This window comes from Bacillus rossius, chromosome 5 (assembly GCF_032445375.1).
Source record: "Bacillus rossius redtenbacheri isolate Brsri chromosome 5, Brsri_v3, whole genome shotgun sequence".
Taxonomy (NCBI): Eukaryota; Metazoa; Arthropoda; class Insecta; order Phasmatodea; family Bacillidae; genus Bacillus; species Bacillus rossius.
In genome coordinates this window covers 21,366,247-21,385,508 of record NC_086333.1, presented here as the reverse complement: position 1 = coordinate 21,385,508, position 19,262 = coordinate 21,366,247, and the positions used below count along the sequence as shown (strand labels likewise).

General features: G+C 35.7%; 1 protein-coding gene across 2 annotated transcripts in view; it reads left to right on the top strand.

The window, feature by feature from the left end:
- The window catches only part of LOC134531634 (alpha-tocopherol transfer protein-like), a 288,390-nt gene that overhangs the window by 145,204 nt on the left and 123,924 nt on the right, over positions 1-19,262 (top strand). The gene's annotated exons all lie outside the window — the stretch shown is intronic.

Genomic DNA, 19,262 nt, shown 5'->3' with positions numbered 1-19,262 from the left:
AAATTTTCTTTGTTTGCTCCTAGTGTCGCCTCTGTTGTTGACTTTTATAGTTATATTAGCTGCCCGACCCGGCTTCGCACGGCTATAAATACTAATGGAAAAAAATTAAGCCACATCTCCCATTTATAGTAATGGTAAATAAAAAAAAATTCAGTGAAAATTTATTACAATACTGTATAATGTACCGGAGAGAAAATGAATAGCACCGATGGTTTCCCGACTCGTGCACGCAACGTACAACTGATGTACCCGTACTTCGCTACGGCAGTCTACAGGCAGATCACTCTTGCGCCGCTCATTATACATGCCCCTCCTTGTGGGTACGCCACTGCCACGCGATGCCCGTTGCCATGGAGATGCAGAAGGCATGAACAATGCCAAATCCTGTTCTCATACGGATAAAGTACCCACTGTTGCCTGGTTTTAACCTCCCATGGGATCTAATTTTCGGAAAATGTCATACTGCGTAACATAAGGAACATTAGGGGCAGGCATATTTCGCGAAAAAATCTGCTCGGCGCCGGCGGTCCCTCTCCCACCCTCCCCCTACCCCTGCCCACTACCGCCACACCTCCCCCTCCCACTCCCGCCACACCTCCCCTTCCCACTACCACCACACCTCCCCCTCCACCCCCCAATTCCCACAACACCTCCCCCTCTCACTCCTGCCACACCTCCCCTTCCCACTACCACCACACCTCCCCCTCCACCCCCCACTACCACCACACCTCCCTCTCCCACTACCACCACACCTCCCCCTCCCACTACCACTTGCAAAATTTCAACGGTGATGAGGACTGCACTAACAATGAAATAGCCGTTGCCATAGAGACGAATGAAGCATCAACAAAGCAACAGCTGTTGCCATGGTGATTTCCTACCAAAAACTGGAAATAAAAAAAAAAATTTAGGGTTGGACTACCCCTAACATTTAGGGGGATGAAAAATAGATGTTGGCCGATTCTCATAGATACCGGATAAGCACAAAAAATTTCATCAAAATCGGTCAAGCCGTTTCGGAGGAGTATGGCAACGAAAACTGTGACACGAGAATTTTATATATAAGATATTGAGGGCCTCAGTTATCAAAGTTTCCAAATCTTTTTACCTTATTATTTAATTATTCTTTAAGACACTTGGGGTATTACAAAATGGTAGCAGAGCATGGTTACGTCTATAGGCATACCTAAGTTGAAAGGTCATACCTAAAATTAAAATTTAAAAAAAAAATTAAATAAAATTTTTTTTTTTTAAATATTTTTTTGTCACTTAGAATCTTTTTGTAGTAAGTAATTTGTGAACTGTCTGCTGATACACTTAGTAGCTGAATTGACCATTGAATTTTAAAATTATCATAAGTTTTGCTGCACTTTGGTCTCTGTGTTTACATCTGAGCGCGAGCCGAGAGGCAGCTGGCTGCCCGCCCACGCAACTCAGCCCGCGCGCGTGGCTTATCAACAGAGACGTGTCCGCTGGACAAGATACTCCCTCCCCCCCACACCCCTAGTTAAAGGCGCTGCGCGCCAAGGTCAGTCCTGCCGGCTGACGTCACGTTCATTGTAGGTACCGTGTTGTGCAAGCTAACCTGACAGCTTGTTACACCCGAGTACACTGTTCATTTCCCGACGCGCGTAGTAATAATAATAATAATAAATTATGGAAGCACATTACACTTTGACCTTGACATAGAACTTTGGCCTTGACCTTAACTTTGACCTTGACCTTGAATTATGACCATGACCATTACCTTGAACTTAGACCTTGACCTTTGCCTTGAACTAAGACCTTGACCTTGACCTCTGACTTTGACCTTGAACTTTGACTTTATTTTTTACCTTCAACATTGACCTTGAACTTTGAACTTGACATTGAACTTTGACCTTGACATTGAACTTTGATCTTGACCTATAACTTTGACCTTGATCTTAAATATTGTCCTTAACCTTGATCTAAAATATTGACCTTAACCTTGAACTTTGATCTTGACCTTGACCTTGAACTTTGAACTTGAACTTCGACCGTGACCTTAAACACTTGACATTGACCTTAAACATCGACCTGACGCTTGAACTTTGACCTTGACCTTACCTTTGACTTTGACCTTGACCTTCAAATATGACCTTTGATCTTCACCATGGTGACCATCTTGGATACACAATCTTGAATTCAGTACTGGTTTCAGGAGCCCTAGTTAACACACATGGTCTTTGTTAGAGAGTGCTATCGCCATCTTGTTTTCAGTAATTGAAACAAGGAGCGCTAGTGTCATGTAGTACACATGCCATCTGCTAGAGTGCAGTACCATCATATTAGTTTAATTTTTTTCCGCTTGAGTGTAGTAATAATTTATTTTTATTGTGGGATCGCCATCTTTAAATTTTGATGCTGTCTTGGAAATTCGTAATTATTTATCTAGAAATTCGGGAAAGTTCCAAAATTCATTAAACAAATTAGCAATTTATATATTGATTGATTCGATTAGTTCCTGTTCTTGGTTCAATCCTTGACTCATTCAAATATTTTTATTTTATGTAAAAAATACTTATTTAATAAAGCATGTTCAAAATCCTAAAGTAACCTAAGTTCCTCATAAACCAGCCTTTAGTAAGTCTTTATGTTTGCCATTTTGTAAATGTGTAATTATGTAGCTAGATGTTCGGGAAAAATTCCAAAAATCATCAAAAAATTAAATTATTACTATAATGATTCGCGCTATAGATGCCTGTCTTTGGCCCGAGCCTTGGTCAATGAAAAAATATAAGTTCAATTAAAAGTATAGTAATTTTATTAATTTTATCATAAAGGTTGCAGGTTCGAGAAATAAAACATCGCAAGTTCTTTTACAAAATAATTTTTATTACATAAATCCTACAAATACAAACAAGTATATTACTAGCATTCAGTACAATACTACAGTCTTCTTAAAAGGCGAAACGAGTCCTTTGCATGCCTTGACATGTGTTGTCGAGTCAGTGATACATAAAAATTATACATAAAAGTTGATTAACCCGGCATGTCTATTCAGTAGCCAGCAAGTAATAGGCGGCCAGGCACATCGAGTCGGTGGCCAGGTATGTATTTTAAGTGATCAGAAAAAACATCTCCAGTAGGTGACAAGACGTAGCCAGTTGCTATTTAAGCCTTTCTATTCAGTAGCCAGGCACGTAATCGACGTCCAGGTGCATTCAGTTTGTTGCCGACATGTACATTTATCAGCTAGGCATGCCCAGGTAGCATCAAGGCACATTCAGTCCGTGGCCAGGCACGTATCTGACGTTCAGGCACGTCCAGTAGGGGACAAGGCACGTCCAGTCGGTGGTCATGCATGTATATTCTGAGGCCAGGCATATATTTAGTGTACAACCATATTCAGGTTGTTGGCCAGACACGTCCAGTTGGTGGTTAGGGACTTCCAGATTAAAGTCAGTCTAACACGATCAGTTAGTGATCGGGCACATCCATTCGGCGGCCAGGCACAGTCAGTAGTTGTTGGCTAGACACCTCTAGTCTGTGGCCAGGCATGTAGGCTATACTTAGTAGCAGAAAAGCACACCCAGTAGGCGACAAGATATATCCATTTGGTAGCTAAGCCTTTCTTTCAGTAGCCAGACACGTAATCGGAGTCCAGGTTAATTCAATTCCTGGCCGACATGCCCAGTTTTCAGCTAGGCATGTCCAGTCAGCAACAAGGTTCGTCCAATTGGTGGCCAGGTATGTATTTGGTGGTCAGACACTCCATTAGGTGTCAATACGCACCCAGTCGCAAGCCAGGAATGTCTACTCAGCGTTTAGGTACGTACGACCATTAGGTGGCCAGTCATATCTAGTTGGTAGCCAGGCGCATTCAGTAGTTGGTCAAACACATCCATTCCGTAGCCAAAATATATTTTTCATCGATACTCGATGGACATTTCAAACAGTCCATGTACAAATAATAATACGCAATTTCCAAGCGTCTCCGAACCAAGGTGTTTCATTCACCGAAATGCGAACATCATTTTAAACCGGTCATGTTCAATGTCACGCCAATATACCAGTCGTCTCCAAACCATGAGGCCAATCATGTCTTGAGTACAGACTTATCTATGCCCAACCATCGACAAAAAGGAAGCAGTTTCTAATAAGAAATCACATTTATAAAAAAGGAAGCACAACCAACGAAAAGGAAGCACATTTGGAAGAAAGATCAACGAAAAGGAAGCACAATAAAAGGAAGCACAATTTGAAGCACAATCAATGAAACGGAAGCACAATTAACGAAAAGAAAGCAAAAAAGGAAGCAGAATTGGAAGCACAATCAACAAAAAGGAAGCACAATTGGAAGCATATTTGGAAGCAAAAAAGGAAGCATAATCAACGAAAAGGAAGCTTAATTGTAAGAACAATCATAAAAAAGGAAGCACAATAAAAAGGAAGCACATTTGGAAGAAAAATCAACGAAAAGGAAATACTTTAAAAAAGGAAGCACTTTAAAAAAGGAAGCACATTTGGAAGCAAAAAAAGGAAGCACTTTAACAAAAAGGACGCACATTTGGGCGAAAATTCAACATTGTTGGCCTCAACAGACTTGAGCTCCAACAGACTTTGGCTCCAACGTACATTGGCTCCAACAGTGTTTTGACTCCAATGCTCATTGGTTCAACGGTCTATGGCTCCAACGGTCTATGGCTCCAACAGTCATCTGGCTCCAACAGCCAATGTCGTCAAAAGTATTGTCTCCAAATAGTGTTAGTCCTAGCTGCTATTTGGCTACAAGACTAGGAGGCTACGAAGATACGAGACTACAGGACTACAAGTCTACGAGGATACGAGACTATATAGCTACAAGTCTACGAGGCTGCAAGACTACGAGACTACATGGCTCTTAACTGTCTTTGGCTCCGTACAGCGGCGAGAGTTAGTTTATATCATGCAATAGAACTTGCTGCAAGTAGTACCGATTCTTGCCTACAGATGTCGTGTCGTGTTGTGTTGAGGTACAAATATTTATTTATTTTATGCGGGATGCGGGATGCTCACTAACGATCGCAAGAGAAGGATGGCTTCGCTAGACACCAAGGAGAAGGAAGTTCGTCATTCATGATAGTGCTTCTCAGCTTTCTTAAGGCATAATATTAGACTGAGTAACCATTTCTATGTTTTTTTTTTTTTAATTTCGTCTGATAAAATTATTGTAAGTGCTGTGTTAGTAACAGAAATTCACTAACTAAATGTAACTCTGAATAAAAATGAATTTCTAATAAAGAAAAAAAATTCATGGAGAGATTGATTACTCAGAAATTACCAGAAGCACTCGGAGTAGGTACATCAGTAGAATTCTCGCCAGGAATAACGAGAAGCTAATGAAGAAAGCCAACAGAAGCGTCGCCATGAATTGGCAGATGAACTTTGAGAAACCAACAAAATATTATTAGGAATAATCAGGAGCACTTAAAGAAAACCAACAAATTATTGTCATGAATATTCAGGAACATTTGGAGAAAAACATCAAAATAGTGGCAGGAATGATTAGCAGCAAACGAAGTAAACTAACTCACGTTTTCCTAAATAAAGTTCAGTAATCACAAAAAAAAATTATCTTTGTTTTAATTAAAAAAATAAAGAATAAAAATACTACAAAATTAGCTTTGTTAGCATTTAAAATTTTCCTTTGTTCAGTAAGCATAATGTTCTACCACAAGTCAGATATGTTTGTAATTTTTTTGTAAATATAAGTTTTTGTGATTAAGTGTTCTTGATTTATCAAAACGTAGGTTGGTTTTCTCCGTGTACTCCTATTAATCTCCGTCAATATTTTGTTCGTTTTCTCCGAGTATTCCTGGTTATTCCTTTCATTATTTTGTTCATTTTCTCAGAGTGCTCCTGATTATTCAGGTCATTATTTTTTGGTTTTATCCGTGTGCTCTTTGTTAATCCTACCGAGATTCTGCTTATATCCTCCCAAAGTTCTGGTTATTCCTGAGAAAATAATTCCTGTATATAGTTTTTATGTAATAAGACGAGCAATTTTATTCAGAGTTTCGTTTGGTTAGTGAATTTGTGTATACCAAAACAGCACTTACTATATTTTATTTAGATGGAATTTTAAAAAAAAATGTTTATTTACTGAGCTGAATAATATGCCTTAAAACAGATCAGAAAAATTATCATACAAGACAATTTACCTTCCCATTTTGGTTTAGCAAAGTCCTCCATCTCTTGCGATATTGAGTGGGATCCTGCATCCCACATAAAAAATAAATAATATTTTCCTCAACACATCACGTGGTGACTTCTGCTGTCAAGAATAGGAATTACTTGCAACAGGTTTCTTGTATGTGATTAATTAACACTTGCTGACGAAATATTAAAAATTATATTTGAGTAATGATTCAAATTTAAAACTTTCAGTATGCTGTTGCTGTTAGTAACAGATGCTAATATGGGTTCCAGTTATATGCCTGTATATTTATCGAAAGGACACCGCTGTAGATACTGCAGCAAGTAGATTACCTTCAGAAAGATTGTCCTACAATACGAAAAGAATGAGTGTGTTAAAAAACCCTATGCAAAATGAATAATTGTGTTCGGTGTAACAAGTCGTTTAAGCGAAGGAAGAGCTTGAAAAGACATAGCAGAACATGTAAAACCTTGTTCACTGAAAAGCTAATGACACGATGAAGCTACTATTCTTAAGAATAGGGTGCTGCATGACGTAAATAATCTTACTTGTCTTGAACGTATTGTTCATAGATCTCCTGAATTCTAAAAGGAACTTGATATTAAGGATGCTGAAAGATTAAGGAAGACAGAATACACTGGAAGAATCATCACCGTGCAAATTGAGAATACATTTAACCATTATTCAACTAGATACTCCGTACTTCGGAGAAATAATGGTCACTTAGAAAGGAAACTTGAAGACGATGAAAAAAGCTTCGACGTGAAAGATTCAAAATCTTACAGTAATCCAGGTGGAGATGAGAAAGTGTTTGTTGTCGATGATGATACTTATAGTTATGATGACAGTGACACTAACTTTGGGGCTGACGATAAAACAGTAGGCTTCAGAGATCTTAAAATCCTTACTAATATTATAAATGCGAAAGTAACTCTGTCTGTCTGTCTGTCTGTCTGTCTGTTTGTTACCTTTTCCCGACTGAACGGCTGAACGGATCGTAATGAAATTTGGCAAGGAGATAGATTATATCCTGGGGATGGACATAGGCTATCTTTTGTCTAAAACAATAAATTTTAAACGGGTTAAAAAAAAATATCTTAATTTTATGTAATGTGTGTCATAGATATACAAACTGTTAGTGTCATTCCTCTATGTCTGCCGAGCAATAGCTTTCAAGCCATTACGTTACGTTTTGCTATTGTAAGGAACTAAGTAGAGAGTAAGAAAAAAATAAAGATCTTGACAGTTTGTAGTGTCGCCATATTTGTTTCAATATTCAATACCGTTTTTGTATATTACAATTTAAATTGCAGAAAAAAATAATGTTTCATAGACACATAAATAGTGAGTGTGTGTCATTTCTCTATGTACCCGAGGTCTCGCCGCGTCAATTTTCTCCTTGGGGCGAACCCGTCCGCTTAGTTAAATAAACAGCTTTTATCGATGAATGATTTCATGATTTATTTCATGAAAATCTGCTCTCATAAAAAAGTTAGTTTTATAGACATTCAATAGGTGTCTCGCTCTCTCTGAAGATCAATCTATTAATCGTTACAAATTTATTTCCTTTATTTTTTTAGTTTGATTTGATACAATATTATTTCACTAAAAATCAATTTCTACCCATTCCTATTTTCATTTTCACATTACGAAGTTTCACTTCTTCCACGCGGAGGGACTCCACGCAATATTTTTGCATGCAATTAAAAACTATTTTTTAATGATGCCAAAGAAGTATAACTTCTCATGCGCGTACCTAAGTACACGCACCCATTTATTTTATTTAATTTCTTCTATATATATTTTTTCTCCCTACCTAGGGCACTCATAATTCTTTTAAATTTCACGTGTATGTTTTCAATGTCATTCAAGTTGTACAATTTTTATTTTTGTAAAATTGGTCATTATTTATACTTTGTTTCATTTTGGAAACATACGTATTTTAGGTATTATGACAAATAAAAAAAATTAGTTTCACTAACATTCTTAGGTTTTTATTGTGTGGATAGTTTCAAGTAGGTAATAAATTCTTAAACTTATAAATTTCTTCGAAATTTATTCATTCTATTTGTCAATATTGTTATTTTTTTTACAGTACCTACTTATTTGCAAGTAGTTTGGTTTAGTGTTTATAATTTATCTGCTGAGCGTCAAGAGTCTTAGGGCTGCTGAGACCGAAGACCAGAAATTTATCAATTATGTAATATATTGTTAAAAAAATTTAATTTTACTATTTCAGGGAAGTTAATTGTTTTTATTAATTAGAATAGTTACGTGTAACTGCCACCTTCCTTTATTTCATATTAAACATTATGTTTGGTTGAGTGTGTGATAATTTTATTTATGTGTGTTTTAATTTCATTTAATTTCTTATATATATTTTTTTACCTACCTACTTCTATTAAATTTCAGGCGGATGTTAACATTGTCATTCCAGTTGTATAATTTTTTTTGTCAAATTAGTTGTTATTTATACTTTTTGTTTCATTTTGGACTTTTTTTTTTACTTAATTCAAAGATTTGTGGTGTGTACAGGGAGTGATATCACTATTAATTTATATACTCCTTTGGATAAGCGGAATATTGCCACCACAGTTTTACATACAAACAAATCCTACAAATGTTTTAAACATTATTACAAATAAAAAATAGTTTCACAAACATCCTTAGTTTTTTTTTTGGTGTGTATAGTTTGAAGTTTAATATTATGTATGTAGCTACGTAAATTCTTAAACATGCAGTTATTTATTAATTTATTTAGATAATTATTTATAGGTAGGTAATAAGCTTTCTATTTGTCAATATTGTTATTATGGTAGATAGGAGTACAGTAAATGCCTACATTCTCATATTCCTTTATATATCTTTCGATTTGGAGTGTTTCCGAGCCATTCGGGGTCCTCAACATCACCCCCCCCCCCAGGTGGTTAAAGCCCCAAAATTTCGAAAGTTTAAAAAATTTTAAAAACCTATCTCTTTCGATTTTAAGTGTTTTCGAGCCATTCAGGGTCCTCGAACCCAACAAAGCCCCAAAATTTCGACAATTTCAGGAATTTAAAATATCTATACTTTCGAGATGGAGTGTTCCAAACCATTCGAGGTCCTGAACATCCACTTTCCGCAAAAGTGAAAGCCTCAAAATTTTGTAATATAAGAATATATATAATTGGATGTTGGCATGTATGACATCGATAAACTCTTACACCGTTTGACCGATCTCCATGAAAGTTGGCACATCGAAGTGTTTTTATTATGGAGAAGGTTTTTATACTAACCATTTTTTTTGTAACGCGCCGCTAGATGGCGCTGTAGCGCATCAACTTCTAAACTTTTTAACCGATCGCCATGGGTAAACAGAAAACCGTAGGTCACAGATACACAAACAGTAATTATGTGTCATTTCTTAATGTCCACCACATTGGACATATCGCTATCCATTTTGCTGTAACTCGCGGACAATATATCACCCGGTGTTCAGCCCGGGCAAAGCCGGGTACTGCAGCTAGTATTATAAATAAATATTTCAGGAAGATAATGGTAGCAGAATAGATTGATTACACTTTATCGGAAGTTCCTATCATAGTGGTCGATTGTCTAAGACTGCTACTGACACTGATTAGTGGAAGAAACTACTCGCACATTAACGAAATAACCTTCATACTCAAAGAACTGAGGGAAGCTGGCTACATACAATAATGACTTATTTAACCTGCATTTGTATAAAATTAGGAAATAATTTATATTTTGGATTTCAAATATAATTTTTGTATTTCTCGAAATATGATTTATAGTTAAGACTGAGTTCTCGTAAAAAACATTTCCTTTTTGTGGAGTTGCTTCCTTTGACGAATGTGCTTCCAAATGTTATTTCTCTGTTGAATGTGCTTCTAAATTTGCTTCTCTTTATTTTTATTTTCCATTAATGTACTTCCTATATTTTAATTTGCTTCCATATAAGGTTTCTTTTGTGATTGTTCTTTCAAATTGTATTCATTTTTTAATGTGCCTTCAGATATGCTTCCTTTGTCGAATGTGTTTCTAATTGTTTTTTTTTATTGTGCGTCGAGATGTGCTTATTTTTTGTTGTGCTTCCAAATATGTTTTTTTTTGTTTCTTTTTCGCTCCTGGTAGCGAGTACTAAAAGAAGATGGTGGTTCAGAGATGGTCACCAGGGTCAAGGTCAAGGTCAAGGTCAAAGGTCAAGGTCATAGGTGAAGATAAAATGACAATGCCAAGGTAACAGTCCAAGGTCAAATGTCAATGTAAAGGTAAACGTCCAAAGTCAGGTCAATTTCAAGGACAAAGGTCAAAGTCAAAGGTCAATGCCAACAGTCAAGGTCAAAGTCCTAGGTCTAGTGGACAAAAATTAAACCAACATGGTTGTATTTCACTGTATCAGACAAAAACAAGATGGGGCCTCCAGTGGTCAGAAAACAAGATAGCGGTTAAGAAGTCATACTAGCTGTCAATATATACATTGGCATTAGTGGTAGGAGGTCAGTCTGCAGGCGACTTCTGTGGAGGATGGATCTGCCGTCATTTTTATTTTTACTTTCAGCGGGTTAGAACCGAGGACGCAAGTGTGTGTTTTAAATAATATTTTAATGAGTTTTTTAATTTAATTTTTTTCCCATTATAATCTGATAATAATTACGAGTTGTCAAGATGGTGACCTTGATGTCATAATCCAATATGGAGGAGTATTTTGATTCTTTTTCCGATTTTCTAGCCTAAAAATTATAGATTTTCAAGATGGCAGGTGTAAGGAAATTTCAACATTAGGAAGTGGGCTGTTCGATGGCGGTAAGTTCTAGAAATAAACATAGCAGATGGTTCTAGAAAACAAAATGGTGGATCCAAGATGGTCGTCATGACAGCAGAGCCTTCGGTCATTGACCCGTTCCACCGGCTCCACAACTGGAAGCCCGGCACCGGCACCACAGCCTGCAGCCTTGTGAGGGAGGAACTATTATATACTACACGCAGCATTTTTTAATACACAGAAAATTCTATACCTGCTAGTATGGAGGCTCGGGTAGGAGTTTTGTTGAAAGCCTTAAGCGGAAATAGTATGTAAATGACGGTCCTGCGCCTAGGTTCTGGGGGTGGTGCTTGGTGTTGGTCTGCTATATTGGATTGAGATGTCATGGCGGCCATTTTGAACGACCTTGACCTTTCACATTGACCTTGACCACAAAGGCCATTTTGGATTCGCCATCTTGGATCCACCATTTTGGATCCGTCATTTGGTTTCCCGCCATTTTGAATTATGATGTCGCCATTGCAATTCCTGTTCCGGCCACAATCTTGAAAATCTATAATTTTTATGTTATAAAATCAGGAAACGTTTTTAATGCATAACAAATTTATTGAAACAAATTTAATAAATAAATTTTTATAAAAATTAATAAAAAATATTGTAGCCAACACCGGACTCGAACCCAGCACATCACTCCCCTCCGTCCCACTTCCCCCACTCCAATGGGCAGCCTTTCCTCACCTACCAGTGCCCCCTCCACCATTCCTCCTCCCTTCCCCTTTTTTTAGGTCGACAGTAGCGCCTCTTGTGGCATAGATTTAGTGGGGTATAAATAGGGCCGCCCGACCGGTCTTCCTCGCAGTCCTCGCTCACTAGGAGTAAGGCTGTCCATCTGCGTAGGCACGCTCTTTGGGATCATTTAGCTAGGTATATCTAGGTCGTCTGTTTGCTCGTGGAAACCGCACATGATTAATATGGGTCCCAGTTATGAATTATTCTTCGGTGTGAAGCTTGCTTACTCTGATGCACTCAGGCAGTGGCGTGAGCTCCGCCTCTGACTGCGTGTTGCGGGATTGTCGGCGTTTGAACTTTCTATCAGGCCGTGGGTGGTTGTAGGTCTTCCCTTCATTTGTTTAGATGCGTTTTCAGTCGCTTTACACTGACTTAGTGTTGTTTCTAATTCACTTAATCGGGTCCGTTTCATCCGTCATTGTGTGCCTACGTTCGATGTTAGATATTGATGGTTAATGATAGATAGAATCCTTAGTAATGATGTAATGGTGTATGCGTACACTCAGTTGGAGTAAAATTTACGTATTTAAATGTTGCTATTATAACATTTATATCGCAAGGTTTAACGTATATTCTTTTGAGAGGTGTTTTATGGGGTTCTGCTATACACGTCCTAGGGTTGATAATACTAATGTACCTGAGATTACGTAAGGGTGGATACGTAACATAGTTTTCTTATCCTGTGTTGTAATGAAGTTTTTGGTCGAGTTAATAAGACGTCCATTAATTTTGGATATGCACCTAAAGGCGAAACAATTCAAGTAAGACGATTCATTGTTACGTTTGTTGTTCAAAAAAAATATCGTCATAACTATTCTTCATGTACCTAAGACTATATCTCTAAAAAACTTAATAGATGTGGTCACTATAAGCGTGTAAGATGATATAAATGTAAAGAACTAAGTGATAAGATAATTTGTAAATCATTGCTTATGTTACCTTTTTTTTTTTTAGAGAATTGTAAAAATAATATTTATATATGTCAAAAAAAAAAAATACATGATTAAAGTTACATATATATGTCACGTTTTTAATCTTTCATTTCATAAAAAGATTACCTTAAATTCTTCAAAACAAACAGAGTACTGTATGCTAAACTAGCCTTCGCTAGTATTTTGCTCTGGTCACGTGTTATTTGTTCGCCCAGCTAATGTAATCAATCCGGGTGGTCCGGGGATTGGTTACAATATTTTATGAAAAAAGTACACTTACACCATGGAGCTCAGATTCCTCAGTTGGAACCCGGAAAGGTAAAAAAAAAGATGGCGACAGGATCTTCCTCCATTGAAGCCACCAGCAGATATATATATATATATATATATATATATATATATCTTCAGCTAGTATGACATCATGTTCGCCATTTTGAAAATCTTTATTTATTATCCAATTTTAATAAAAAAATTCTAAAATTAAAAAAACTAATCAAAATTTAATAAAATATTATTTAAAAACACCCTTGCATGTTTCATTATTGTCGCCATCAAGGATTCTAGAAATGTTGCACATTTCGTTACATTTGCCATCTTGGACATGTATTACATAATTGTTGCACTTTAAGTTACGGACACCATCTTGGATGCTAGATTATTGCATTTGAATCGGTCCCTGCAGAAAGGGCCTTAGTCAATCAGACATAGTTTTCAGATAACTAAAAAAAAACTGATTTGCAATGAAACTATTAATCATTAAAATGTGGAAATAATCCTATAAAATAAATAAATAAATGTGTGTGCTTCAGCATACATTAAATAATCTCAATGATATTACTTTGACTTGTATGATTTTTCAAAATGTCTTGACTGAGGCCCCTTCTGCATGATAGGACATTTCTGATCATCAAATAACTTGAAATTCTTTAATATTAATAGAAATAATTATGAAAAGTGAATATTATTTACTAATAAATGCACAACACACAGTATACCTATTATCCAAAAATACATAAGTGTCAATAAAAATGTGAAAACTTCCTTTTGTAATACATACACATTTCCTCGTATACTGCTTTCTGTCTCACTAATCCATATCTTTTGATTCAGTAGCAGTAGGCCACCGAACGATGCTGTTGTAGAATTCTTTATGTTCGTCAGGTACAAATCGTAAAAGTTTATGTAAATCATTGATTTTTTCCTTTTTCAGAGGAACCATTCCTGATAGGTAAGCTAGTTTTGTAGGAATGGTTGGTATTGGTTTCCCAGGTTGTGCAAGACAGAATGTATGGCTCACTAATCCATTTATAAACTCTCTTGCCTAAATGGTACCTCTTAACTCAATGTTGTAGGACAAATGCATCATGTTGCTAATACCAAAGTGGATTTTTTGGTCTCGTGGCACACTTTTGCAGGACGTTTCTTCTGAGATACAGTTCTTCTTATAGTACAGCTGCCACCAGTTATTTAAATCTAGAATGTCAGCAGAAGTAATTTCTTTGAAAAGAATTTTGCGTGTATTGCTGGATAATACTATTAACGTTGTGAGTTCATGCACACTGAAAATTCTATCATGGCGTTTGATGTATCTCTTTATAATATTGTAATCTCTGTCACATGGCAAGAAGGAATGGCATCTTACAGGGAAGAAGTATTCGATTTTGCTGAACTGCCGATTGTCAGTCATTGACAAAAGTAGTCTGGATAAAGAATGGTTCTTATTTTGTCCACTGCAGTTGTCTGAGTACAAATGTATCTCAGTAATCTCTGGTGAGACATCCTTCAAGTAGTCATATAAAAAATAACAAACATCGTTTGGTCCCTTCTTTGCGATACCTTCATGGTAGATATATATTTTGGCAGTGTTGTTTGTTATATCATGTATGCCAAATACATTTACAGTTAATTGGCGCAGATAGAATGTTTCCTGAACAGGAACCTGTGGCAACTGAATGTTTTGCATGTAGTCAAAACATAATACTAGTAGCCTACATAAGGCTGGTTTGACGATTCGGCATCTGCTTTCATTTGGTTATAAAATTTCTTGGATCGCCTGTTGTGAACCAAAAGTTCAGCCGCTGCACACCTTTTAGCAGCATCATTGAGATGAGGACTTCGTAATTTCAACTTTAATTGCTCACATTCACAGCAACAATCAACTTGAGGGCGTCCAAACGATAAACAGAAATTATCTTTGAAGAATTTTGCATTGAACTGATAGCTTACTTTAGTTTTGGGATTCTTTTCCTTGAATAACTTATACATTATGGTCAAGTTGAGCCTGGCATCTAAATATTTTCTTTCCCTCTCAGAGTAATGACTTTCCTTCACAGGAAAACTTTCAATGTGTTCTTTAATAAGCACCCTCGTATGTGATGGAATACAATTTACACTGGAATTCTTCCCTCGCATATCTTTGGGACTCTTCCCCAGTATACTTAGGCTCCTGATTCGTTTTACACGCTTCATTGTTATAGAATGTAAAGATAGAAATGCTTGAAGAATATCTCAATCTTTTCTTCACCAACAATTGTGTGTTACTTAAATTATTTTACATTTCTTCATGAATCTTCTTTACGAGGATGGCGTTGCTTGATATCATGAAAGTCTATCAGCGATTGAATAAATATGTCCTGCTCATATTTTGTTGACATATCATGATATCGGGTTAGAATTTCGTGCTGGTCCTCTTCACTGATTGCCTTAAAACAGTCCTTCCTCTTACACCTAGAAAAAATAATTCACAACATTTTGGTTATGAACACTAAATTGAACAATATGATACTCAGCTACACAATAAGATATTAAGACATTACGTATCTATTTTAATTTGTAATAAGCAATATTTACCTGCAAGGTGTTACTGTTTTTTTGGCTGGCACAAGTTTCCCTTTGTAATCTGTGTATTCTCTGCCCTTAACTTTTGCCAACTTAGTTATATTTCTAGCCCATGAAGAAGGATTACTCTTCCTTTTTTTCCCATCAAAGGGCTTTCTTCCATTTCCATACTAAGAAAATCGACTCTACCAATGCAATTGTAACAAACTAAATAATATACAGGTCTGCAGCCTACTGGCAAACATAACCTCACTTAACTATCAGCTGTTAATTTGGCGCACATCAGTAAGTTGTGCCAACTTTCTTTAATATAAATGACACTTCCCTGCAAAAAGGTCTTCAGTCATTGACTGAGGACCTTTCTGCATGGAAATATGTAATACGGTAATCGGTTTTTCTGCTTTCTAGTCACTTGACTGAGCCCCTTTTATTGTAAAAATATGTTAACTATCTATGAAATCATGAATATGAAGTTAACACATTTTCGATGATTTCATGACTGAGGCACTTTCTGCAGGGGCTCATTCATTTTTCGTTACGCTCTGCCATCTTCAAAATCTTTATTTTTTACCCAATTTGAATAAAAATTTTCTAGATTTCTAAAAAAAAAAATAATCAAAATTTAATAAAACATAGTTTTAAAACACAGTTTCATGTTTCGTTATGGTCGCAATCTTGGATTCTAGAAATGTTGCACATTTCGTTATGTTTGCCATCTTGGACATGTATGACATAATTGTTGCACTTTTCGTTACGGACACCATCTAGTATTCTAGATTGTTGTATTTTCTGTTATGCTCCAAAATCTTGAAAATCTTTATTTACTATCCGATTTTAATGCAAAAAAATTTAAAATTTATAAAAAATTTAATTTATCAAAATTAAATTAAATATTAATTAAAACACGCACTTACGTCCTTGGTTTGAACCTGGTGTAGATAAAAATAAAAAATTACGGTAGATCCTTCCTCCACAGAAGCTACTGACCAACTGACATTCCACCACTAATGCCAAGGTATAAATATCACCAGCTAGTATGACACCATGTCCGCTATCTTGTTTTCGTCTGCTGGAGACCGCCATCTTGTTTGCGTGTGCTAGTGCGCTACCATCATGTTAGTTTAATTTTTACCTGTTAGATTTAAGTAATAATTTATAATTACTGAGGCGCCCGACTTCTTGGAATTTAGGCTCCATCTAGGAAATGTGTAATTATTGACCTAGAAATTCATGAAAAAATTCCAAAATTCATTAAAAAAATCTGCAATTAATATAGTCTACTGATTGATTAGATCAGTTCCTGTCCTTCGTTTGATCCTGGGGTGATGCAAATAATATTTTTATCTAAAAAATAATATTTTCAATTATTTATACTCATAATTTTAAAAAGCAGCATGGGCTCCTAGTCTACCAACCATCAGTAAGTCGTTATGTCGGCCATCTTGGAAATCTGTATTTATTGACCTAGGAATTCGGGACAAATTCCAAAAACCATCGAAATGTCATTCATCAATTTACTGATTGAATCGATACTTGTTCCGATACTTGATAAAAAAATTAAATAAAAAATTGACAGGTTCAAAATAAAACACCGCAAGCTCTTTTATAAACATAAATTTATTACATAATTTTTACTCTACAAGAGATACACCTGTGAAAGTTAACAATCTAATAATCATTTAGTTCTGCATCGGCGTCAAATTACTAATTCTTAGCTCCAATCGGTTTATACTATACAGAAACCAGCAAGATCCTTTACGATCCTCTTCTTGACAGAGATTCGTGACACAGTGTTTAACGGACTGCTTCACATCGTCAGAACTGTAAATTACAGCAGCCGTTGTCTTGAAAGCACACTTCTTCACTTTGTTCTCGAACTGATACGGCTTACCATATACACAGTCTAACCACAAGTTATATTTCAAAGGAACGTTTTTTGTTACGTCATTAGTAAGCTGATTGACAATGTTCTGCCTGATATCATCAAGAAAAATACAAATGTCTTTCGACTCACTAAACGTATTTAGATAAATAGTAGTCTTTCAGTGTTCCACGAAATGCAGACTGTGCCAAGTAGAACCCATTTTCATTCACCTGTAATGCACCCAGTACAGTCTTGGGCTTAGTTTCAAGTCCAGGCATCATTGAAATCAATTGCTCTACATCTGTTTTTGTGCTTGTACGCTCACGAGTCTCCAACCTAAACCGAGGAGTCAAAAGGTCAGCTGGTAGTTCAACAGTAGGCATACGGACTTCACCTTTACATTTTTTCGCATGATGTCGGAAACTCTTAATACGTGTGAACCAAACATGGCACTCATTGCAGCGAAACTTCGTATGAGTAGGATTCTTTACACATTTTCTCCGCTCATGTCTTCGTGCATCATGGGAAAATGTGAATTACAAATCACAGTAGCTGCAAGGATACCGCGGGGATGAAGACGAGCCTTTCAGACCCGAACAAGATACTGACGTTGCGGCAGTTGTACCAATTCCTGGCATATTCTTACGAACATCAGTGCATCGCTGTTGTAGCGAAACATAAATTAAATCTTTTTATGAATTTTAAATATTTTCCCGATTATCTAACATAAAAATTACGGATTTCCAAGATAGCGGCCGTAACGGAAATTGCAACTGTGCATCATAATTCAAAATGGTGAAAAACAAAATGACGGATCCAAAATGGCGGATCCAAAATGGCCGCCGGAGTGAAGGTGAAGGTGAAGGTGATTCAAGATTGCCGCCGTGACGTCACAATCCAAGATTGCGGACCAGCACCAAGCACCACCCTCAGAACCCAGGCGTAGGACCCTCATTTACATACTACTAGCAGAGCCTAGAGGAAGCTTTTTATTGTGCTTGTCATAGGGGTTTTAAAACAATAATGTATTGTGTGTGGCATAAATTATAGTATTTTATAACTAAAGTTTTGTTTCTAATTTTTCTTATAAACTAAGATGGAATTGATATAATTTATATTCTATATAAAATAATAAATTAATGATTTGAATATTGTAGAAAAATTTTTAACTTGTTCTTCCATAAACACTTGAACTATTTTATTTACCATTATAAACCATAATTATTATTAAAAGTCTTTTTAAAGTATGGAGTTATCGTAAATTATTCATAATGTTATTTAATCCTTTTTTAAAGTTTTTTTTATCAAATCCACGCAAAGCCGTTTCAAAAGTGTTTGATATCATATAATAAAGAATGAAAAAACGTGCTCGTTATGTAATAAATATTTATAACTTTTCCAACTGACGAAACTGAAAAATTCTTTCGCAGTTATGTTTATTTTAGGAGATAAAGTATTCAATATATATAAATATATTTACTAAGAAAATTTAAGTAATTAATAAACGCAAAAAGTTATTTTTATAAAAAATTAAAATAGTTAATATATAAATAATATTAATTTTAAAATAAAAAGATTTGGCATAATACATTTTTGACCACTGTGTAAGGTTTAAATCATAAACCCTTTATTTTTTGAGTAATATATTTCAACCTCTGCTCATAAAAAATATTTTAAAACGATACAATTATCTTTTATTTGTAATGTCTATTATTGTGTTATTTTTGTGTTTTAGATAAATATAAATTTTAATTACTGAATAAAAAGCTTTCACTTTTGTGTTGTTAATAAAAATATTCACCATATAATATCAAGCAAAATTAATTTTTTTAAATATAATTCCGCCCTGGTTAAAACTATGAACTAATTACTCATTCATGAAGGTTTTTAAATGTTATTAATTTAAAAGAAAAAATA